The 25,875-nt window shown below is 36.6% G+C and overlaps 1 protein-coding gene across 4 annotated transcripts in view; it reads left to right on the top strand.

Annotated features, from left to right (window-relative positions):
* Positions 1 to 4,003: 4,003 nt before the first annotated feature.
* Positions 4,004 to 25,875, top strand: part of ATG4C (autophagy related 4C cysteine peptidase) — a 90,862-nt gene continuing 68,990 nt past the window's right edge. For all 4 annotated transcript variants that reach the window (XM_067006793.1, XM_059063948.2, XM_067006786.1 and 1 more), the window contains exon 1: positions 4,004 to 4,385. The gene's annotated coding sequence lies outside the window, so the exon portion shown is untranslated. The remainder of the gene's footprint in view (positions 4,386 to 25,875) is intronic.

Raw genomic sequence — 25,875 nt, 5'->3', positions numbered from 1 at the left:
ATAGCCCTCTGATGGTGCTCAAGCATTCCTAACTCAACATGTGGAAAAGTGAAAAAACAGAAACCTGGGAGTCTCCTTTGATTTCTTCCCTCCTTCGTCCCTCCTCTTGGTTCTATTGTCCTAATATCTCTGACCAGTTTTTTGCTCTTCCCTTATTACTATTTATTTCAGGTCTCCCATTTTTTAAAGCCTGAATTATGAAAACAATCTCCTAACTGTTCTTTCCAGTCCAAGCCATTCTCCATAATCCTGCAAGCAGCAGCCTAAAATGCAATTTAATTATGTCATTCCCTAAATGGTTTCCTTTATAACCAGATTAAAGTTCAACACTCTTATCATAGTATACAAGTACCACTCCCCAACTCTCATGTTCCAGCTATAATAAATTTCTGGGTTATCCTAAACTGGTCGAATCTCCCTCTTCTGAAGCTAGTTAATTATTTTTGTCATTTAAGTTATCTTAGGACTTCCTCCTTCAGGATCCCTAAATTTGAGAATAACTGACACTCCTTGTTCTCTTAATACCCTGTTCATCCCTCTATCATAATGTTTATCACACTGTGAGCCGTAAGTTACTTCTCTGAATTCTTTTCATATTTCCATGACTTAGCACAGTGCTGGGTGTTCAGTAAATATTAGCTGTGAATAGATTTTGTGCTGCATTTCAAGGCTAAGGTTTAATTTGTAGCACTTGCTGAACTGTGGTTATGAAAGGAAAAGAAAGATGGAATAATATCGCATCTCGGGGGGAAACTGACTCCACTGAAGTTGCTTTCAGAATTGTGGGGATTCAGTACATGTTTGTAGGCTGAGGCAAAGGGGGCAGTGGAAAGAGTGAGCTTGAGGATGTAGGAGAGGGGATAGAAATAAGGTCAATTGGAAAGGAGAAAACGTTTTCACCAAGTTTTCCTTAAAATAATTTTAATAATTTCCACAAGGTATTCATCTCATTAAGGCTGAGTTCAATTTATCGAAAAATAACATTCCTGATCAGTCATACATGGTACATGTTTACTTATTAAACAGGACCTTCATCTTTCTCTGGGTCCTGGAGGGAGATGAATAAGAAGTATTCTTGGTAGAAGTTAAGAATTAAAAGTTTACTAGCAAAAACCTGGAGCTGTATCATAATCAATGCTACTAGAATGGCTTCTATGTTTTCAAAGTACACACCTGGGATATGATGAATTTTGGAAAGGGCTTGACACTTAAGATGAATGTTTTAAATATATATACGCACTAAGCAGTGAATTGCTATTTTTCATGATTTTTAAATGTAGCATTCTATTAGTCAAATATTCTTGTTTTAATAGCTATTTAAATACACAATCTGATTTATTAATTAAAATAATAGGGACTTCCCTGGTGGTCCAGTGGTTAAGACTCTGCACTCCCAATGCAGGGGGCCTGGGTTAAATCCCTGGTCAGGGAACTAGATCCCGCATGCCACAGTGAAAAGATCCCGCACGTGGCAATGAAGATCCCGTGTACCGCAACTAAGACCTGGGGCAGCCAAATGAATAAATATTAAAAAAATAATAAAGCACAGGTGTTTAAAATAGCTTATGTATGAATGAGAAGGGAGGTTTCAGGGCCTCAGTCATCACCATGAACTCCCACTAGCACTGATGGAGAGCTAATTACTCTGTACAAAGTACGGTGCTTAGAGCTGAGCGGGACACAAATGTTTAAGATGTGGCTCCTGTCTTTTAGAAAGTATATTCACTACTAAAGAGTTCCAGTTAAACATATGCATAAGTGATTATTGAAAGTTGATGTTGAAGATAGTTTCTCAATACTTAGAACGTTACCTGGTTCAAATATAGTAGCATATTTTTCACTAATTGTATGATTGATATTATTTAGGTACTTTCTAAAAATAGGGTTATAGTTTATTTTTAAAACTTTCAACACCCTGACTAAAATGTTACCTTCAAAAAATATTTTATGTGCCAAGCCCTGTTCTAAATACTTTATGGTGGCTTTTATTATCATCCTATTGTACAGTTGAGGAAACTGAAACACAGAGAGAAGAGGAATTTGCCCAAGTGTAGAGCTGTGACCCTTACACAGGTATTCCACTGCAAAGGTCTTTTAATTTTTAATTAAAATTTTTTTTGACTAGGTAAGACATTCACATGGTTTAAAAATGAAAGTGTGTATAATAAAAAAATTGATGTTACACATATTTTACTTTCTGTTTTCCATTCCGATAAAGTTCTCTTATCTTCTTTTCACTTCCTTTTAATTCTTTCTTAATTATCAAAACTGTATGTGCTTCAAAAAAGACTATAGTGCCTAGGCAGAGTGCTTTGCCCCTAGCAGCACTTATCATGTATTTGTTGAACGGAAATGAACATCTTGTCCAGTTTTGACTCTGTGTGGTTGGCAATTGGCTGAATTGCAAAGTCAAAGACACATTTAGAGGAGAGAATATTGCTGAGCACTGCAGCTGCAAGAATCTCTTTTAAAAACCTATAGTCTTTTACATAAATTATGTACTCTTTAGACTCTTTCCCACATTCATTTATACAATTGATCATTGAAACCACTTTAGAAATATGTGTATCAAATATTTAGCATATTTTAAAGCTTCCTTAATAACAACCCTAATAAGTGGATCCAATTACATGTTTATTTACTACAAACACCTATGAATAACAGATAACCTAATTATAGTTTATTACTACCTCTGAATCATTCCGCTGAAAATGTTTTCTCTCACAGTGTTCATATTGCTTTGGTGTATGAGTATCGAAAGCAGATTGTTTTCCATGATCGTAGGTTTTAATCATTTACCTGCTTGTGCTGCATAATTTAGCACACTGGAGTTGGAAAGCAGTTTGTATGGTAGCTGATGCCATGCCAATGTTAGAGAATATAATTTCCCCGTGTGACTTCTACATGAAGCTGTAAAAATGGAAAGTATTCTACTGTTTTACTAACCAATTAAAATTTGTTTTTGCTGTAAATCCATAGACTACCAATGTTTGTGGTATACATACAGTTTTATTTTGTATAATTACCATGTAGTTTATTTAAAGAATCAAAGCAGTTTCTCGCGTCCTGTTAATGTATGATATTAAAAATAAAATACATTCATTCTTGTAATCCGAGTCTTTATGAAAGTAACAAAAAAGCATCCAGACAGCTTGTTAAATGCATGCTATGTGTCCTAAGAAATCAAAACAGAGTTCTGTATTTTAAAATGTGGAACCACTGGCTATCCAATCAGGCAAGAAAACAGTTATTTTGTTTGCTCACTCTAAAAAATGTTACATCTTGCTATATCCTTTGTATGATAGGTTACTTGGTGGCCCTACTGCATAACAGAGAATAAACAGTTGCAGTTACCTGTTTTTATGAGAGTAATAATAAAAGTAAGATAATTCAAACCATTAAATACATAAAAAAATTGAAAACCCTTTTCAAATCTACTTTTGAATTTTTCAACTCTGCATTCTGAAAGATTTTCTTTCCCTTGTGGTTTCATAGTCTCGTAGTACAGACAACATAATTTTTCACTTCTTGCTCTTATTGTAATTTCCTATGCAATTCGGGAGCACGTTTGGTAGCCCTTGTTCCAGCACAACGTTGCAGTACTGCAAAAACGACACAGGATTACACTTTGCAATAATTTAGTATTTCTCTCAACACCCCTTATGAATGTGGATAAAAATTTCCATTTCATAAAAAGCCTTTGCAGACTGTCCTGTTTCAATTCTGGAAAATAATCTGAAAGTGAAAAATGAACTCACATATTCCTTGATATTTAATACCTTCACAAAAGGAAAGGAGGGAATACTGGTATTTTTACCAAAGTGGGTCTTGGTAGAAAGGTCTACATTAATCTAAAGGATTTAATGAATCCTCTGAAATCGCCTTTGAGGTCTGCAGGTGTCAGGGGCAGAGTGAAGACTAAGGGGGGCAGTGCATGCTGGATCTTGTAGTTCCCCCGCTGGAGGAGAGGGAGTGTTGCATGGCAAGCTGGGAGTTGAAGTCCAATTGTTCAGCAGGAAGTCATGGCAGGAATAATGTAGTTTGTCTATCGGAGACACCGCTTATGGATGGATACTTTCTCTTGGTTCTGCGCTTGCTATATTGGTGACTTACAGTCTGAGGCGGCAAACAGGACGAAAAAAGGAAAAAAGGATGAAGTAAACGGACCGAGGGATTGTAGGCCGGGGCTACTGCTGCTGCCAATCAATAGGCGTTAGTGCCCCGGAAGTGGCTGACCTACTGGGTTTGAAGGAGGGTGGGGCGTTTCTCTTACTACGGTGGCCGGGGAGCTCGAGGTGCCTGTAGCTGCGGCGCTGAGGTCGGGGCGTCTGCGTGTGTGTCGGCTGCATTTGTGGCGGCTGCTGGTGGAGCTGGAACATTTCCCGGTTGGTGGCTCCTGCACATTGTTTACATTTCTCCAGTTCTGTTTTCGGTTTTTCGGTGAGGGGTCGACTTGAGGTTCCTCTGACTCCGCTAGCCTCAGAGAAGGTTAGGACTTAGTGTCTCTGGTCCTTCCAAACAACCGGGTTTCTTGGGGGCCCCTTCCCTCGGTGGAGACCCAGTAGCCAACAGTTTAGGTTCTCTGAGGGTTTTGGCGCCTCCCTCATCTCTGTTTCTGGTGTAATTTGTTTTCTGACTCCTTGCCCTTCCTGGGATCTAGAGCTAACGAACCGAAAAAGCCTTCTTGTGGGCAGCTGTTCCCCCTCTCCTAGAGGCTTTTCTTACGTGTTTTAGGCACTATCTCTCGTCCCCTAAGCTATTGCATCCATTTAACTCCTTTGCTATTTCTCTCCCTTAAAAAAAGAAGAGAAAAGAGAAAAAAAAAATCCCCCCAAATCAGATTCTCAAGATCTCAATCTTCTCATTCCTAACTCCTTTATCCCTTTTTAGGCCTTTGTTACTGCTTCAGACTCGTAACACATTTGCCTGAATATCTTCATGCTTTTCCATTCATACATTAACGTTTAATCACTTTATTTGCTTCTTACTCATCCTCAACTCTTCGACTTCCATCCACATGTCAGGGCTTTTTAGGTTGGATGTTCAAACACATTTTTATGATGACTGGTGAATACGAGAGACGGCAACGAACAGCCGACTCTACTTATGAAGTTTATACTTAAGATCTATTTGGCTTACATTTTTGTTTTGTATTGATTATTTTCCCACGAGGGGTTCACTGCTACCCTATGGTTAGAGGACAATACCTCGTCCTACAGCTCTTTGTATCTGAATTACTTAGATGGGATTTTTTTCCCTTCTCCTACTCGAAACATATGTCCCCAGTAGAATTTTTGCGATGTTTTTGTGTCAGTTAGTAGCAGATAGACACAAGGGAATGCTCTTTCCTCCTTGGTTGTTTATGATTTGTAATTAGATTGTGAGTCATTGAAAGTACACAGAGATTAGAAAAGCTTTGAAAGGTAAAGTCTGTGTGTGTACCAATTTACAAGTAAAGTGTCTTCCCTGAACAAGGGAGAGTTTCTAATTAGTCTAATAATCTGATGCTGTATTGAGTTAATTATCAGTTCTTTTACTGTAAAATTTTGGGACGTGTTTAAAGATAAAAAGTAGCCAATATGAGAACTTTTATAGTTTAGTAAAAAGAGTTTAAAAACTATTTAACTGATGCTCCTTTTTCTGTAAAATGGAATACAAATATATTGAAAAGTTTGTTGTGATTGTTTATGAGATATTTCTATATATATATTTAAATTTATTTTATTTATTTTGTTTTGGCTGCGTTGGGTGTTCGTTTCTGTGCGCCGGCTTTCTCTAGTTGTGGTGAGGGGGCTACTCTTTGTTGCGGTGCTTGGGCTTCTCATTGTGGTGGCTTCTTGTTGCAGAGCATGGGCTCTAGGCATGCGTGTGGCTCGCGGGCTCTAGAGCACAGGCTCAGTAGTTGTGGCGCATGGGCTTATTTGCTCTGCGGCATGTGGGATCTTCCCGGACCAGGGCTCGAACCTGTGTCCCCTGAATTGGCGGGCGGATTCTTAACCACGGCGCCACCAGGGAAGCCCCTTCTACATAAATTGATAGATCTGGTAAAACAGTATTGTTTACTATTCAGTAATGTTTTGTAGACAGAAATTTTTGTACTTCTTGTCTTTCGGGGACCATATAACTTAAATAACTTTGCAGCTTCTATTCTGAGTATTTTACTATTGTAATAGAAAAATTATTGTTCTTCTTTAGGAGTCAAATATAATCTCTATGTCAATAAAATATAAATATTAATACATGTACCCAGTCTAAATGAGGTTATTCCTAATTAGTCAGAAATGCTTTTAGCCATGTTTAAGAGTGGGGCTAAATGTATAATATTTCAGAATTAATTCACTCATGAAATTCTTTATTGGATAAATGATATGAGGCTAGACATTACTTAAATTTTTTATATTTTTCTTGAGATTTTATTCGTTTAGTAGGCATTTATTAAATGCTTCTTACTATTTAACTTTTGTCACAATATCATCAAAACATTTATTGAGAACATCCTCTTGTCCTCAGCTCTGTACCAGATGCTTTAAAGCAAGAGTCCCCAACCCCCGGGCCACGGACTGTACTGGTCTGCGGCCTGGGGCTGCCCAGCAGGAAGTGAGTGGTGGGTGAACGAAGCTTCATCTGCCACTTCCCATCACTTGCATTACCACCTGAACCATATTCCCCTCCCCACGAAACTGGTTCCTGGTGCCAAAACGTTTGGGGACCGCTGTTTTAAAGCATTATTGCATTAAATCATTATACCAACTCATTGAGCTATTGAGTATTATTTACATTTAGCAGATGAAGAAACTGAAGCTCAAAGAATTAAAGTAATTTAGTCCAGTTCCTTTTGACTCTTCCCACTTACTACAGTTGCAAAGATTTGTTCATTACTCTGGAATATATAAAGAGCATTAATTCAATAAATACTTGCTAAGCAGCTATTACGTACCAGATACTCTTCTAGGTGCTGGGAATATAACAGTGAACAAGAGACAAAAGTCCCTGCTCTTAGGGAGCTTACACTCTATCAGAATGTTTGACATGTAAACCTTGCCTTCAAGTAACAAAATATAGCCAGTATGCGTTTGGTTTTATGTGTTTTAGAATGTTAAGGTTGAAAAGAGAGATTAACCAGGGAATATTTCATGAAGAAGATGAGATTTGGTCTAGAACTAAAATAGTGAGTATAAATTTGGTAGGTAGAAATTGGGAGGAAAGTAATTCCAGTTTGAGGCATAAAATGAGCAAAATTCTAAATTGTAGGAGAGAGAGATTAGTGGGAAGGACAGTTAACTGGATTGCTTTGTATCTTCATTTCTTTGCATATAGGTGGGCAGTGTTGGCTGAATTTGAAACAGATGTTTAAATGAATGAAGCTGTGGCAAGAGCTCAGATACCAGGCAATGAGGAATTAGATCTAGTGTTATTATTGTGGGATTTAAAGAAAAGAATTAATTGGATAACTGTTGGTAAAAGAACCAGTAAGCACTGTTAATTATTGAATGTTGGGAGTGGCGTGGTGACCAAAGGAGAAGGGAGGCTAGCCTACCAGGTTTGAACTGAGTGGGTCAGGTGTATTGTAGATTTACCTGTGATGAGGGTTTTTTATTTGTTGGTTTATTTTATTCCAAGATGCAACATTATTTTATGAACTGCCGTGAAAGAAAAAAAATATTGCCCATTAAACATAAAAAGATTGTCAACTGTAAGGTGTATTCAGTTTCAGAGTTTAAAATGTAAAAATGTGTGATCTAGAAATGATGAAATAAGGTACTTCTTATGATGGTTCGTGACCCTTGTAACTACTTAAATTTTTTGGACTGTTTATAAATGTTTGTAATCTTTGACATGCATTCGGTCATTTAGCATTTATTTATTTACTAGGCACGCTTCTAGGCCACAGTGGTATAGTGATGAGTAAATGCAGTCTCTATCTCATAGAACTTATGAGGGGAGGCAGATATAAATCAAATATTCCATCAAAGAAATGTAAAGTTGCAACTATTGTAAATTCTATGAAAAAGGACTTGATGTTATACAGAAGAAAAACTGTTTACAGAGGAGATAAGAGTGTGGATGAGGAGAGGCCAGATGAGAGATGGTAATATCTTAGACAAGGTGGTGGTGAAGACAGGTAAAAGTGGATGGGTGTTAGAGATGTTTAGGAGGTGGAACTGAGTGATGAATTGGATATGAGGAATGAGGGAGAGAAAGGTGCCATCAGCCACCACTAGCATTTTGGCTTATGTAACTGGATGGATTGTGGTACAGTTCATTGAGGTAGAGAACATTGTAAGATGACTGGGTTTGGGGGGACATGCTTTGTTTGTTAATATTTTTTCACCGTGGCATCAGTGTTCAAGGTTCAAGGTTTATGTCTTATTCTTTTTTTCCTTTTATGTCATTGTTTAAGTTAAGTATATTTGAGGAATGCTGTACCTGAAATAACTTTTTTCAGTATTTTTTCCCTTGAGTGGGCAAGGATAAGGTTCTAGATGAAGGCTTTTGGAAATATGTTGGTATTTGTTTTGAATTTGTATGTGACTTATTCAGCCGTATATATGAATAGGTAACTGAGTAATACAGCTCTATATTATTTTTATTTATTTGCACTTGGGATTTGGCAGTAAATTGGGCATCTGGTTAAATTCTAACTTCATTCAGTTGGTGTATGTGTAAATATAAATGTGTATTAGGGAAAAAAGAAATGCTTATGATTTTCTTTGAAATAACTCCATTGTGTAGTTTTTGGTAGATATTGAGTTAATACAGTCAGTTATTATTTAAATTTTACATTTCATAGTAAAGCAGTAGAGGGTACAGAGCAAAAAGCTTGGGCTTGGAGTCAAATTGCCTGGATTCAAGGTGTGTTTTGCTATTTAGTAGCAGTATGATCTTGCAAAAGTTATTTAGCCTTTGTTATTTTTTAAATCTATAAAATGAGGATAATAATAGTACCTGCCTTATAGAGTTGTTGTGAGGATTAAATGAGATGGTATGGGTGCATAGGTTTACAAAATTCCTGGTACAGAGTTTATTATTATTGTTATCATTATTATTATTATAGTGATGTGGTGTCTGGGATCATCTGTACTTCTGTAACAACATTTTAATTTAGAGTTCCTTTTAACTAATAGAGCTTGATTGGGGAAAAAGTCATTTGGTAGTCATATTTCGATTTGGAGAAAATATTATACAAGACAGCTTTTGTTTATTCACAATTGTCCTAGATGAGTCAGCACATGTCATCTTTCACAGAATTCTCATCAGAGATTATGGTTAGTCTACAGCTATAATTGGAAGTTAATGATGGATTGGCTTATAATTACTTATTATTTGTTAGGATTATTACTTTTATTTTTAGTCCAACCTGTCTGAACTTTGTACTGGCTTTTAGGTCTTATGGATAGGGTGAAGAAGTAGTTAAACATTATAAAGTCTGATCAGCTGCTCTAAAGTCGATTTAATTTCCATCCTACTTTTTTCCCCAACTTTTTTCTTTTGAAAGTTTCAGACCTATACAGAAAAGTTTAAAGAGTAGTACAACAAATACCTGTATATCCTTTATCTAAACTCACTAGTTGTTAACATTATGCTTCTTTTGCTTTTTCGCTTTTTCTCTAACACACACACACACACAAATGCACACTTTTGTTTTTCCTTGCTGAAGCATTTGAAAGTAAGGTGGAAACATCATGATACTTTACTTCTAAGTACTTCATCATGCATTGCCTAAGAACTAGGACACCCTCCTACATAACTGTAATGCCATTAGTATACCCAAATAATTTAATTTTGATATGATAATATTATCTAATGTATAGGCCATATGAAAAAAATTCAGATTTACCCAGATGTTCCAGTAATGTCTCTTATAGCTTTTTAGGAAAAAAACACTGAATAGAGTAAGAGATTTCATTGAATTGTATTTGGTTGTCATGTCTCGCTGTTTTCTTTTATCTAGAACAATCCTCACCTTTTCTTTTTCCTCCTATCATCCTTCCTTTTTTTTGTTTTGGAGTTTCAAGACATTGACATTTTTGAAAAGTCTAGGCCAATTGTTTTGTACAATGCCTCACAAAATGAATTTGATTGTTTCTTCACAGTTTCAGGCTAAATAGTTTTTTTTTTCAAGACTGTTGCATGGTAGTTATTGTAAACTTTCCATTTGATCACATCAAGAGTAATGTGGGCTTCCCTGGTGGCGCAGTGGTTGAGAATCCGCCTGCCGATGCGGGGCACACGGGTTTGTGCCCAGGTCCAGGAAGATCCCACATGCTGCGGAGCGGCTAGGCCCATGAGCCATGGCCGCTGAGCCTGTGCGTCCGGAGCCTGCTCTCCGCAATGGGAGAGGCCACGACAGTGAGAGGCCCGCGTACCAGAAAAAAAAAAAAAAAAAAAAAAAAGAAGAGTAATGTAATGATAATTTGTCCATTTATTGGTGATGTTAAGGTTGATCACTTAGGTTAACCAGATTCCTACATTTTAAAGGTGTCTTTTCCGTTTTATATTTAACAATTAATCTGTGGAGGTGATACTTTATCATTAAATATTCTGTTTTCCAACAATTTTTTTTTCTATACGGTGGTTTTAGTAGCCATTGATGAACCTTGCCTGAATCAATCATTGCATTGGTTGTTGCCAAATAATGGTTTTCCAGTTCTCTCAATCCTTCTACATATGTTTGCTGGCTATTTTCTTTAAAGAAGAGATATTCCTTCTCTCTCATTTTATTTTAAAGGAAGATATAAAATATATATATATATTTATTTATTTGGCTGCATTGGGTCTTAGTTGTGGTGCGTGGGCTCTTTGTTGAGTCATGTGCTGCTTCTCTCTAGTTGTGGCCCGTGGGCTCCAGAATGCACGGGCTTAGCTGCCCGGCAGCCTGTGGGATCTTAGTTACCTGACCAGGGATCGAACCCTTGTCCCCTGCACTGGAAGGCGGATTCTTAACCACTGGAACACCAAGGAAGTCCCTCTCCTTTTATTTTGGTACCTCTATGTACCCAAGGATTCCTTTTTAAAAAACATATCCAATGTGATGATCTATTACCATTATTTTTGATGACTGAATTATCTCAAATTTGTTTAGTCCCTTCAAACTAGTTCCTGTGGCCTTTGCATATGTCCACATTGCTATTTGGGCACCTTCTTACTTCTTTGTACAATAAGGTGTTCCAGGCTCACCTTGTATATTCTACTTGGAATCAACTGTTTTACAGTGGAGCTCTCATTCATTTTAGTGGAAAATGGTGCTTAGAAACCAAAATTGGGGCATTGAATATACTCACTACTACTACTGTTGTTGCTTCTAAGCCCTTTAAATGGTTACACACATACACACACATTTTTTTAAAAGAAATCATGATTTTATAGGATACCTTCAATTCAAGTTCAGAGCCACAGAATTCAACTTTACCTTTCCTCAGTTCATATTTGTATCTCCCTTTTCCTACAGGGAGAATTCTGATGCTCAACCATATCAATATATTTACTCATTTAATCTGCCCTACACACACATATGATAGTTTTGGAATTGCTATACTGATACTCCCTCCTGCAACAGATTTACCAAGTAAAGATTTCTTTGCCACTTTTTGTCCTTACAATATACCCACTAAAGATATATAGTCAAAGAAAGCAGGTGTTCAAAGGTATTTGAATTATTTCTTCTGTGATTATGTTATCAATTTAAAATATAGTTAAGTTCCTACTAAACTACTTTTTAATAGACTCTGTAAAATTGGTTATCTGTAAAACTACCAAAGTAGACATAATAATTTAAAACTTTATCATAATATATAGTAATAGGGAGCTCTAGGATAGTTATATCAGATAGAGAATATGCAGTTTTTATCTTTATAAGGCTTTAAATTTGTAGCTCTTTTTTCAAATTGATATAATTTTTATTGTTTAAAATTAGAAATGATGAGAAAAATGACATCAAACAATTCCATTTGTAAGCCAAAACAATTATGTTTGTGGACATTTTAAACAGTGCTCTTCTTTTGACTGATGATACAATTCAAGCATTAATCTTTAACAATAGACATAATTGTTCAGGGTACTTTAACTCATTCCTAAAAACTATGGCTAGTGTTTTCCTGTATTGACACCCAGAATAGAAAGATTTATGTTATTTGTATGTCCTTGTTCTTTGTATTTGAAGAATGCCAGTTATGACTGTGTGTTACCCTGTGCTTTTTTTTCATGTGTGAATGTTCTCATTGGAAATGGAAAAATATTTCTTTTAATTATTATAGCGTTTTATATTTTTGTTGTGAGACATAACCACATTCAGTCTTGAGTTCTGGTTAGTTATAAACATATTGCTTATTAGAATGCAAGGTTAATGGGGACAGGAACTGGGTTTCCTGACTTATTATATTTCCCATAGTGCCTTATAGAAGTAAGTACTCCAATACTTGATGAATGAATAAATGTAATACTTTGTGTTTAAATGACATATAATACTAGTCTCAATAATATGGATGCACCTTTTTCTTGACAAAAGTATATAATGGAATGGGACTTGGAAGAGATCTTATTGCTATTTACTTGTTACAAATCTCAAAGTCACTGTGTCTCACACTGAATTCCCCATCTTCCCTTAGCCTTTTCCTCTTCGGTTCCCTTTTTCTGTTAAAGGTATCATTATCCTCTGAGACATCAGACCTGAAATTTCAGTCACTTTATTCTCTCTCCTGTATGTGGGCATATAAACATTCATATATTTATATGATGTTGCTACCGTCTCAGCTTATTGCTTATATCTCCTTATTCCTTATCCCCTTACCAGCACTCTGATTGAGGCACTCATTACCACTCATAACAATCTTCTGACTAATTGAAGGAATTAAGAATATTTAATGTGGAAGAGAGATGATGGGGTGGGGTGAAGAGCAGGAAATATGTTTTTGAATATCTGATGGACTATCAAATGGAAGAGGGATTGACTTCAGAGAGCACAGCCAGGACCAGTTACTAGAAATTAGAAGGACATAGAATTTTGGTTCCGTATGTCTTTCAAGCAAGTGTAGGTGTTTAAAATTAGCTGATATCATTCAGTTGTATGGATACTCTAGAGCAGTTATGTTAGTAGAAAAAAAATAGTTTAAATATTATTAGGCTTTTAAACTTGTAGCTGTATATTTAGCTCAATACAAAGCTCATTATATACTGAGCTCCCTGTTTTAGGAGTGTTCACTCAGAGGCTGGGTAAATGCACTTGGCAAAGATGTTGTAAAGGAAATCTTGCTACCATATGGGTGGATGAACTGATTAGCGATTAGTGAGCCCGAACCAGAGCGCAGGTCATATTCCTAAGGATAGGAGTGATTTTTTGTTTTTGCTTTTTAAACTTACACATTTTCTTTCACTGCTCCTCCCCATTCAAGCAGTGCAAATTAGGCGAGATTACTGGTAGATTGGAGTGTATTGTGTAGGAAAATGGTCAAGAACTATTAATAGTACTACTTAATAGTTACTAGATGCTTTTAAGTTCCCTTTTAATCCTAAGATTCTGACATCCTTCAGTTCTTAGAGAGGTTAAGTTTATTTTATTGATTAAATGATTTGACTCACTATGTTATTTCTTATATGTAGACTATGTACTTAATGGCTTGCAAAGTTGCACTTTAAAGTATGGAGGCTGCAAACATTCATATTTATCTTGGACTCATCAAAGGTTACTAAAGTACTGACAGAGTTCTAGAGTATCCATACAACCACATGATTAAAATTTATTTATCAAACTATAGTCAATATTATGTTCTTCTTAGAGATAAGATCAAGGAATGTTTAAGACAGCCCAAATAACATTAATAGTTCTTATTGTAGCCTTCAACCATTTAGGTTGGTTATGGTGATGACTTTACAGTCTGTGAACATGTAATACTCAGTGCTGCATAGGTGGAGATTTTTGCCTATAGGAACTTGATATAAGTCATATGTCAGGGTAAGTGTCTATTCAGTACTTAGGTTTTTCCATATAAGTTTCATTTTAGATTTAAGAGAAGAACACCTAAGTAGTACCTTTTATTTATGTCATCATTATGAAGTAGCTGTGCATTGATTTAGTGTCTTTAACTGGAGGATGCAATCCTAAAGAGTTTAAGACTGTTCACAAGATGTATCCTTTAGGCAAAACTACCAAGCCAGTTTCTGGATGTGCGTGTCTTGCCCTTATTATGTTGCTTGTCCCTTTTCTCAATCTTTTTATCTTTATCTCTTACTGCCATCTACGTTGCCTAACTGTTAGCTCTGAAAGAGGGCAATCCAAGTAAATATTTCTAGTACTCTCCCTATCTTCATATTTGCTACTTAAAAAAAAGCGTGCTGGGTTTACAAACTGAACATTTTTAGACAAGTTCAGGGCATGAAGATAGAAGACTGGCAAGTATAGGAAAAGCAAAGGAATAGAAATGGATACAATAGTTGACGTTTCTGTAAACAAAGAACTGAGATGGAGAAAAGAAATGAGAGCAGAAATGACAGACCAACGTATTGAAAGACATTCAAGGTCAGACAAAGGATTGATATTTATTACTAAAAATGCAAGCAGGTAGAAAAGGTTACAGTAGATGAAAAACTTCCTCACAGTTCAATTTATTTGATGGAATACCTAAAAGCACATCAAAAATTCGAAATCAATATCTATATTTCTTTTGCTGCAGAATACCATTTGGGGAAGATGCCCAACCATACACAAATCCTGGAATCCTGCAGTGTTTTTATTGGTTGTGCTGTGTGACTGAGATATATTCTGTAGAATCAGTCCCCTAAAGTTCTGTCAGGAGTTTTTGCTGGCTTTAAATCCTCAGTGGATAAAATATTCTATTTATTGCCATATGGAGGAGGCTGATTATCCTTATCTGCTCTTCAAGGACATCAATTTAAGTACCTTTTACGTTTATCAATTTATAATTTATTGACTATCTTAATGTGTGGTTGTGGTTAGAAAAGTGACTCTCTAAAAATGACATTTGGGTCTCAACCGATTATTTTCCTATCAAATGTTGTAGTTCTGTCTTCCAAAACAGCTCTGTTTAGTCTTCACTCTGCACTTCAAATCATTAACAATAAAGTTGAGGAATGAACGTCATCTAGTGGCTTTATCTGTGTTTACTGAGGTAAAGAGTTTTATCTTTAATGCTATTATTTTAAAATTAAAAGTGGAATTGGCAGAATGTAAACAGCAAACAGAAATATGGAAATGGTGGATGATAAAATTTGTTGTATGCGTTAGTGAAGAATGTCTACTTGAAAAAAGTGTTACCAATTTCTGTAAAGTTTTAAGAAATAAACCATAAATCCCTTCTAAAAAGTATTTGGAAATTGTGTAGAACATTATTTGGATGGATTTTTAGACTGAGGCTCTGACACTACATAAAATAACCAAGAGTTTTGGTGTATCTTTTTTTTTTTTTTTTTCCTGGAGTAAACCATGTATTTTAGGTATCACAGGAGATTGAAATATACTGGATAATGGGTAAATCATCTCTTCATTTTATGATTGATAGACTAGTGAATTTTAATCCATTTTTAATTTTTTTTTTAATCAGGAAAGCTTTTGGAAAGGGAATTTGTAGGTGAGGACAGTTTAGAATTGTGGTTTCTTCATTTGTATGTTTTTTTATTTTTTCTTTTATAGTTAAACTAAAAGTACTGTTTGTCTTGCCTTTCCCTGGCTTTTCTCACACAAACAAAAAGAAAAAAATTTTTTCTTCATTGATTTTTAAAATTATTATATACATTTTCTTCCAGCTTTATTGAGATGTAATTGACATACAACACTGTATAAGTTTAAGATGTACAGCATAATGATTTGACTTACATACATCATGAAATGATTATCACAATAAGTTGAGTGATCATCTATCATCTCATACAGATACAAAATTAAATAGAAAAAAATTTTTTTTCTTGTGAAGAGAACTCAGGATTTACTCTCTTAAGTTTCATATATAACATACAACAGTGCTAATTATATTTATCTTGTTAATTACATCCCTAGTACTTATTTATCTGACAACTGGAAGTTTGTAACTTTTTTTTTTTTTTTTTAAATAACTGGAAGTCTGTACCTTTTGACTACCTTCATCAACTCCCCCTCTGCCATCCCCTCCTCTGGAAACCAGAAATCTGATGTCTTTTTCTATGAGTTTGTTTGTTTTTGAAGTATAATTGACCTAAACACTATGTTAGTTCCTATTAACATAGTGATTTGGTATTTTTATACATTTAAAAATGATCACCACAATTAGTCTGGTTATAGTATGTCGCCATCCAAAGATATTATGTAATTATTAACTATATTCCCTATTTATACCTGAGACTCATTTAAAGAAAATATTTTAGTAGACTGAATGGATACAAGTATTAATTTATGCTTTTTCCTCTTTCCAGATCTCACCACATTTATTTTTAGGAGAAACAAAAATTATGAGTTAACAAGGGGTAGCCTCCAAGTCATTTTACTCAGCTAAAGCTGTTCTGGGGAATTACATTGAGGAAGTTAAGTTTTGTAAATGACTAAATAGCTGAATCTGATGTCTTTGAGAAACACAAGAATAATGTTGTTTATCTTAAAAAGGAAAAAAAGCACTTTGTCTCAGCATTTTTATCCTTCTCATAAGCTGTTTAGGAATTTTGTAATAGAATGTCTTCTCTGTAGATTTTTTAGTTGAGCAGTTTAAGTTGTTTTTGTTAGAATTTAACATAACCTGGACACATTTGTAATTTCCTGTGTTAATTTTTTCATTTGAGCGATTTATTTTTGAATAATTCTGTTATTATTTTAAAAGAGGCTCAATGTAAACAATTTAATAAAGAGAAGTACAAAAAGAAAGTAGAAATGACATTGCATAATGTCAGCATAGAGTCTCAACATAAATCATACCTTGTTAAATAAAGCTTCTCCTAATGTTAAAAAAAATGATATTGTATCTCTTAGAGATTTCCACTTTTAACATTATGGACTTCTTTTTTAAAAAAAATATTTAATGGAGTATAATTGCTTTATATTGCTGTGTTAGTTTCTGCTGTATAACAAGGTGAATCAGCTATACGTATACTTATATCCCCATATACCCTCCCTCTTGTGTCTCCCTCCCACCCTCCCTATCCCACCCCTCTAGGTGAACACAAAGCACCGAGCTGATCTCCCTGTGCTATGCAGCTGCTTCCCACTAGCTATGTATTTTACATTTGGTAGTGTATATATGTCAGTGCTACTCTCTCACTTTGTTCCAGCTTACCCTTCCCCTCCCATGTCCTTAAGTCCATTCTGTATGTCTGCATCTTTATTCGTGTCCTGCCCCTAGGTTCTTCAGAACCATTTTTTTTTTTAAGATTCCATATATATGTGTTAGCATACAGTATTTGTTTTTTTCTTTCTGACTTACTTCACTCTGTATGACAGACTTTAGGTCCATCTACCTCACTACAAATAACTCAATTTCGTTTCTTTTTATGGCTGAGTAATATTCCATTGTATATATATAGGTGCCACATCTTCTTTATTCATTCATTTGTTAATGGACACTTAGGTTGCTTCCATGTCCTGGTTATTGTAAATAGTGCTGCAGTGAACATTGTGGTACATGATTCTTTTTGAGTTATGGTTTTCTCAGGGTATATGCCCAGTAGTGGGATTGCTGGGTTATGTGACAGCTATATTTTTAGTTTTTTAGGGAACCTCCATATTGTTCTTCATAGTGGCTGTATCAATTTACATTCCCACCAACAGTGCAAGAGGGTCCCCTTTTCTCCACACCTCTCCAGCATTTATTGTTTGTAGATTTTTTGATGATCCCATTCTGACTGGTGTGAGTTGATACCTCATTGTGGTTTTGATTTGCATTTCTCTAATGATTAGGGATGTTGAGCATCTTTACATGTGTTTGTTGGCAATCTGTATATCTTCTTTGGAGAAATGCCTGTTTAGGTCTTCTGCCCATTTTTGGATTGGGTTGATTGTTTTTTGATATTGAGCTGCATGAGCTGCTTGTATATTTTGGATATTAGTCCTTTGTCCGTTGCTTCGTTTGCAAATATTTTCTCCTATTCTGAGGGTTGTCTTTTTGTCTTGTTTATGGTTTCCTTTGCTGTGCAAAAGCTTCTAAGTTTCATTAGGTCCCATTTGTTTACTTTTGTTTTATTGTCCTACAAATTTTGGATTGTTGTGTTTTTGTTTCCATTTGTCTCCAGGTATTTTTTGATTTTTTCAGTGACCTCAAAATCATGCTAGTAAATAAACATTGGTTGTTTACTAGCAAATTGCATAGCTTCCATGTGTTTGTGCTTTTCTGCAGTATTTTTCTTGTAGTTGATTTCTAGTCTCATAGCATTCTGGTCAGAAAGGATTCATGATATAATTTGGATTTTATTAAATTAACTGAGACTTGTTTTGTGGCCTAGCGTTTGATCTATCCTGGAGAAAGTTCCATGTGCATTTGTAAAGAATGTGTATTTGGCTGTTTTTGAATGGTATGTTCTCTATATATCTTTGAAATACATTTGATCTAATGTGTCATTTAAACCCCTTTTTCCAAATTGATTTTCTCTCTGGATGATTTTCAGTTCATGTAAGTAGGGTGTTAAAGTTCCCTACTATTGATGTTATTGTGTTACTGTCAGTGTTTTCATGTCTGTTAATATTTGCTTTATGTATTTAGGTGCTCATATGTTGTGTGCTTATATATTTACAACAGTTATATTTACTTCTTGGACTGATTCCTTGATCATTATGCAAGCTCCTTCTTTGTCTCTTGTTAAAGTCTTTTTTAAAGTCTATTTTGTTTGTTGCTATCCTGGCTTTCATGTCCATTTGCATAGAATACTTTTTTCCATCCCCTCACTTTCAGTCTGTGTCTTTAGATCTGAAGTGAGTTTCATGTAGGCTGCATATGTATGGGTCTTGTATCCATTCAGCCACTTTATGCCCTTGTTTGGAGTATTTAGTCCATTTACATTTAAAGTAATTATTGATAGCTATGTAAATCTTGCCATTTTGTTAACTGTTTTGGGTTCTTTTCATTCCTTTCTTCTTCTTTTGCTCTTTTCCCTTGTAATATGATGACTAGCTTTAGTGTTGTATTTGGATACTTTTTTCCTTTTTTTTTTTTTCTGTGTATCTATTGTAGTTTTTTGCTTGGTTATTACCATGAGGTTTATATATAGCAATCTCTCTATATTTATATGATTGTTTTAAGTTGCTGATTTCTTAAGTTCAAACACATTTTAACAACCCTGCATTTTTTCTTTGCCCACCACGTTTACTGTTTTTGACATCATATTTTACATCTTTTTGTTTTGTATATCCCTAACTAGTTATTGTGGATGTAGGTGGTTTTACTACTTTTGTCTTTTAGCCTTCCTACTAACTTTGTACGTGGTTGGTTTACTACATTTATTGTATATTTGCCTTCACCAATGAGGTTTTCCTTTTGTAATTTTTATGTTTCTAGTTGTGGCCTTTCTTTTTCATTTAGAGAAGTCCTTTTAACAATTCCTGTAAAGCTGGTTTGGTTGAGCTGAGCTCTTTTGGCTTTTGCTTGTCTGTGAATCTTGATCTCTCCATCAAATCTGAGTGAAAGCCTTGCTGGGTAGAGTCTTCTTGGTAGTAGGTTTTTCCTTTTCATTACTTTAAATGTATTATGACACTCCCTTTTGGTCTGCTGAGTTTCTGCTGAAAAGTCAGCTGATAGCCTAATGGGAGTTCCTTTGTAGCTTGTTGCTTCTTCCTTGGCTGTTTTTAATGTTCTCTCTCTTTTTTTTTTTTCTTTTTTTTTTGTGGTACGCGGGCCAATCACTGTTGTGGCCTCTCCCGTTGCGGAGCACAGGCTCCGGACACACAGGCTCAGCTGCCATGGCTCACGGGCTTAACCGCTCCGCGGCATGTGGGATCCTCCTGGACTGGGGTATGAACCCGTGTCCCCTGCATGGGCAGGCGGACCCTCAACCACTGCACCACCAGGGAAGCCCCTTTAATGTTCTCTTTATCTTTAATTTTTGCCAATTTAATTACTTTGTGTCTTGTAGTCTTTTTTGGGTTGGTCTCATTTGGGACTCTCTGTTTCCTGGACCTGGACGTCTGTGTCTGTTTCGTTTCCCAGTTTAGGCAAGTTTTCAACAATTATGTCATTCATACATTCTCTGCTTTTCTTCTCTCTCTTCTTCTTCTAGGACCCTTGTAATGTGAATGTGAGTCATTGTGCAGAGGTGTCTTAAACTGTCCTTGTTTCTTTTTATTACTTTTTCTTTTTCCATTCGGGTTTAGTGATTTTCACTACTCTGTCTTCCAGCTCACTGATCCATTGCTTACATCATGCAGTCTTTTATTTTATTTTATTTTATTTTTATTATTATTTTTTTTTTGCGGTACGCGGGCCTCTCACTGTTGTGGCCTCTCCCATTGCGGAGCACAGGCTCCGGACGCGCAGGCTCAGCGGCCACGGCTCACGGGCCCAGCCGCTCCACGGCATGTGGGATCTTCCTGGACCGGGGCACGAACCCATGTCCCCTGCATCGGCAGGCGGATTCTCAACCACTGCGCCACCAGGGAAGCCCCATATCATGCAGTCTTTTGTTGATTTCTTCTGTTGTATTTTTAATTTCGGTTACTGTATTTACCTCTGTTCGTTCTTCTTTGTATTTTCTAACTCTTTGTTACAAACTTCTAACTTCTCTCTCTGTTCATCCAGTCTTCTTCTGAGTTCTTTGAACATCTTTATGATCATTACCTTGACCACTTTATTGGTTAGATTGCTTATCTCTGCTTCCTTTAGTTCTTCTAAATTTTATCTTGTTACTTTATTTGCAAAATATTTCTCTGTTTTCTCATTTTGCCTAATTTGCTATTTTTGTTTTTATGTATTTGGTAGGTTGGTTATGTTTCCAGCCTTGGAGAAGTGGCCTTGTGTAGGAGACATCCTATGCATCCCAGCAGTGCACTCCCCTGTAGTTACCGGAGCTATATGGTCTAAGGGTGCCCCCTTTGTGGGCTGCATGGGTCCTTCTGTTGTGGTGAGCTGGCTACTGTGGTTGGTCTGGTAGGCATGACTGGTCCCCAGTCTGTTTCTTTGTGAGGCCCTGTCTTGTGCAGAGGCTGTTGGCTGCTGGTTGGTGGGGCTGGGTCATGAGGCACCTGACTGTAGAGCCCCAGAGGGTCCTGGGGCTAGTGCTGTCCCACTGGTGGGTGGGAACTGGGTTCTGGTGTGGGGCTGGAGGTCCTGGATCTATTGTCAGCCTGCTGGTGGTCAGGTCCATTTTCTGGCATGGCTGGCTTCAGGGTCTGGGGTGTCCCAAAGCTGATTTTTTACCCAGTTGTGTGTTGGTCAGATCCTGGGGAGGCTGGCTGAGGGGCCCGGGGTATCCTAGAGCTGGTGCTGTCTTGCTGGTTGGCAGGGCCAGGACCCAGTGTGTCCTGTGGGTGGTGCTTTTCTGCTGGTTGGTGGGCTGTGTCCTGACATGACAGGCTGTGGGGCTGTGGTGGTCCTGGGTCTGGTGTCTGCCCTCTGACGGGTAGGTCCGTAGCCCATGGGATTCTGGTGCTGGTGCCCACCCACTAGTGTCTGAGGTCCTGGGGCTAGTGCCAGCCCACGGGTTGGTAGAGCTGAATCCTGGAATCTCTGGCTGTAGAGCCTGGGGATTACAGAGCTGGTAGCAGCCTGTAGGTGTGGGGGGTGGGGTGAGGCCCAGGTGGTCCTGGGGCTAGTGCCTGCTCATTGGTGGGTGAAGCTGGGTCTCAGGGTCTTTGGTTGTAGGGCCTTGGGGGTCCTGGAGTTGAGGTTGGCACACTCGTGGGTAAGGCCTGGGCCCAGGGAGTTCTGGGCCTGGTGACTGCCCACTAGTGGGTGGGGCCAGGCCCTGGGTTCTCTGGCTGCAAGGCCTGGCAGTTCTGAGGCTAGTGCCGGTGCACTGGTATGTGGGGCCAGGTCCTGGCCCCTCTTCTGTACAGCGTGGGTCCTGTGGCAGCTGTGGGCTCGGGGGTTGGGGAGGGTCTTAAGGTAGCTGGCCTGCTCGTGTGTGAGGCTGTGTCTCTGCCTGGCTATTGCATGGTCTTAGGAATCCCATTACAGGTGGTGACATGCTGGTGGGAGGGGATTGGTTCCAGAGATAATAAGCGAGAGGGAGGAGTCCAAAATGGTACTTGACAGCACTGGGGTCCTTGCGGTAGAACAAGCTCCCCAAAATGTCTGTAGCCAGTGTGTGTGTCCCCAGGGTGAGCTCCAGTTGCCTCCTGCCTCTCTGCCAAGATTAGCAGGTAGGTCTGACCCAGACTCCTTTCAAATTACTGCTTTTGTTCTGAATCCCAGAGAGTGTGAGATTTTGAGTGCGTCCTTTAAGAGTGGAGTCTCTATTTTGCACAGTCCTCTTCCTCTCCCGAAAGTAAGCCCCACTGGCTTTCCAAGCCATATCTTTTTGGGGGCTTGTTTTCCTGGTGCAGGACCCCTGGGCTGGGGACCCCAGTGTGGGGCTTGGACCCCCTTGCTCCTTGGGGAGAAACCTCTACAACTGTAATTATCATTTTGTTCGTGGATCACCCACCTTGGGGAATGGTGCTTTACTATACTAAGTCTCTGCCTCTCCTGTCCATCTTGTATGTTTACTTCTTTATACCTTTAGTTGTAGAAGATCTTTTCTGTTGGTCTTCCAGTCTATAATCAATAGCTGCTCTGTAAATATTTGTAATTTTGGTATGCCTGTGAGAGGAGGTGAGCTCAGGGTCTTCCTACTCCACTAAAGAGGCCACCCAGATGCATCTCCTATGCATTGCAGAATTTGATTTACTAATATTTAGTTGAGGATTTTGCAGCTATGTTCATGAGAAATACTGGTCAGTAGTTTTCTTTTCTTGTAATGTCTTTGGTTTTGGTATTAGAGTAATGCTGACTTCATAGAATGAGTTTGGAAGTTCCCTCTGCTTCTATCTTCTGGAAGAAATTGTAGAGAATGGACATAACTTCTTTCTTAAAGTGTGGTAGAACTCAGTGACACCATTTGGGCTTGATGCTTTGTGTTTTAAAGGTTATGAATTATTGATTCACTTTTAAAAATAGATATAGCCATATTCAGATTGTCTATGTCTTCTTGTGTGACTTTTGGCAGACTATCTTTCAAGGATTTGGTCCATTTCATCTGGATTATCAAATTTGTGAGCATAGAATTCATAATATTTATTATTGTTTTTTAAATTTCCGTGGGAGCTATGCTTATGCCTTCTCTTTCATTTCTGGTATTAGTAATTTGTGTCTTCTCTCTTTTTTCTTGGTTGGCCTGGCTAGAGGCTTATAGGTTTTATTGATATTTTCAAAGAAGCAGCTTTTAGTTTCATTGATTGGTTTCATTCAATCTCTATTGATTTTTTTTTTCTGCCCTAATTTTTATTATTTCCTTTTTTCTGCTTACTTTAGATTTAATTTGCTCTTATTTTTCTGGTTTTCTAAGGTGGAAGTTTATGTTATTAATTTTATCCTTTTTTTCTAATATATGCATTCAGTGCTATAAATTTCCCTGTAGCCATGCATTTGTTGCATCCCACAAATTTTGATACTACTTTTTCATTTTCATTTAATTAAAAATACTTTTCAATTTCCCTTCTTTGACCCATGAGATTTGAGATTTCTTCTTTGACCCATGAGAGGTATGTTGTTTAAGCTCCAAGTATTTTGGGATTTTTAGCCTATCTTTTCATTTTTGATTTCTAGTTCAACTCCACCATGGTAAGAGCAAACATTGTATGATTTTGATCCTTTTAAATTTGTTAAGGGGTGTCTTATGGCCCAGAATATGGTCTATTTTGGTGAATATTCTGTGTGAACCTGAGAAGAATGTGTAATCTGCTGTTGTTAGGTGAAGTAGTCTGTAGCTGTCTAGTCTGTAGCTGATTTTTTTTTTCCCCCCACAGAGACCCCTTGGAGGGGTAGTCTGTAGCTGTTGATTGATGCTGCTTTTGAGCTCAATTATGTCTTTACTGATTTTCTGCCTGCTGAATGTGTCCATTTCTGATAGAGAGGTGTTAAAGTCTCCAATTTTAACAGTGGATTAATCTATTTCTTCTTACAGTTTTGCCTCACATATTTTGATGCTCTCTGGATATCTTTTTTAAAAAACTTTTTATTGGATATCTCTTTATGGTGATAAATATAGGTCATAATATGTATCATCAACAGATATTTGTGTCTACTAGCACACCTGTGTGCTGGATGTGAGGATATAGTAGTGAACAAGACACATTCTCTGCCCTCAAGGAGTTTATTATCTGAGAAATAATCTTGTAAAATGCTTGTTACCTCAGACTTGCCAATATCTCTTGTGAATATGAAAAAAATATTAAATTCCTTTAATGTGCATTACTTTGATCTAGTAAGGTTGAAAATATTTTCATGTTTATTGGTCCTTTTTTTTCAGAATGCTTGTCTTTTTTTCCATTTAGTTTTTTTTTTCTGATTGATTTTTAAGAGCTCTTTATATATTATGGACATTAACGTTTTGTCTATACAATATGAATTGGATTTTTTTCTTAATTTATGAATTGCAAGTTAACCTTGTTAATGCTTTCTTTTTCTTCTTCCTGTACAGAAGTTTTCTTTTTTATGTGATTACATTTTCCTTTCTGATATCTAGTATTGCTACCATGCTTAGAAAAGTCTTTTCTACAAGACTGTTAAAAACGTTTAAATCAGTACTTCCCTGTAGTATGTGCAAACATGCTATGTGTTTGCATTTGCATTTAATTCTGTGATTGGTCTAGAATTCATAATGTGTGAGGTAGCTTTATTTTTGAACTGGCTAGCTTATTATTCCAGTACTATTTACTAAACCAGCTATCTTTTCTCACTGATGTGAAATATCTCTTGTATCAGTCACTAAATTCTCAAATATATTTGGATTTATTTCTGTACTCCCTGTTATGTTTTACTCAGTGTCATCGTTTGCTAATAAGATCAATAAATTTAAGTATTACTAAACTTAATTACTGTAGTTTTATAATGTGTTTTAATATGCAGTAAGGAAAATCCTTTCCTCATTAGGAATTTTTGGTTCCTTTTTAAAGTGTTTTAGTTTATAGTACTTTCTAATATGGTTCAAGGGATCACCTTTCAAAATCATCTCTGCTCTAAAAAGTTAGGATTTTTAGAAACAGCCATTTAAATTTTTTTTATGGAAATAAGAAATAAAGTGGGTTTCTGTCTTTATAGAAGATTGGAATTCAATTTTAGTTATATGAAAAGTAACTATACTGAATTGTTAAACTAATAACAGCTTAGTTAATTTGACCTTATAATAATAATTTTATTCTTTTCATGTACTCTGTATAACAATGGCAATAAATGCTTTCTTATAAAATAGTTGAGATGTTCTAAAAACATTTCAAATGTTTCAAGTTTGGGGTAAAATTACTCTGAGTAAATAGTCTATAAGTAGCAGGAGTTTGAAGTAAAAATAACAGTAAAAGAATAATTTAACTATTTATTCCACTCTAAGTTCCTTGAGGTTAGTATATTTGTCTCATTAATTTCTGTATCTGTCACAGCATCTTACTTTGGTTATTTATTTATTTATTTATTTAGGAGTCTTTATCTAATATACAGACTTTCCCCATAGAAAATGTCTCATTTTGTCTTCATTTTCCCCCAGCACACTTGAAAGACATGTTGACTTTCACACTGTTGCTAAGGACTCTCCAGAGTGTTCCTGGTAGCTGGTATTGGGAACTCTTTGAACCAGGGTCCTCCCTGTGGCCTACTTTCTTTCTGACTTAGAAAGAAAATACATGCATGTACATTCTCTTATTTTTATTTTTTAATTTATTCATTTTTATTGAAGTATAGTTGATTTACAATGTTGTGTTATTTCAAGTTTACAGCAAAGTGATTC

The sequence above is a fragment of the Kogia breviceps genome, chromosome 1, assembly GCF_026419965.1.
Source record: "Kogia breviceps isolate mKogBre1 chromosome 1, mKogBre1 haplotype 1, whole genome shotgun sequence".
NCBI lineage: Eukaryota > Metazoa > Chordata > Mammalia > Artiodactyla > Physeteridae > Kogia > Kogia breviceps.
The sequence above is the reverse complement of the archived record's forward strand: the minus strand, read 5'-3'. Positions and strand labels throughout refer to the sequence as shown.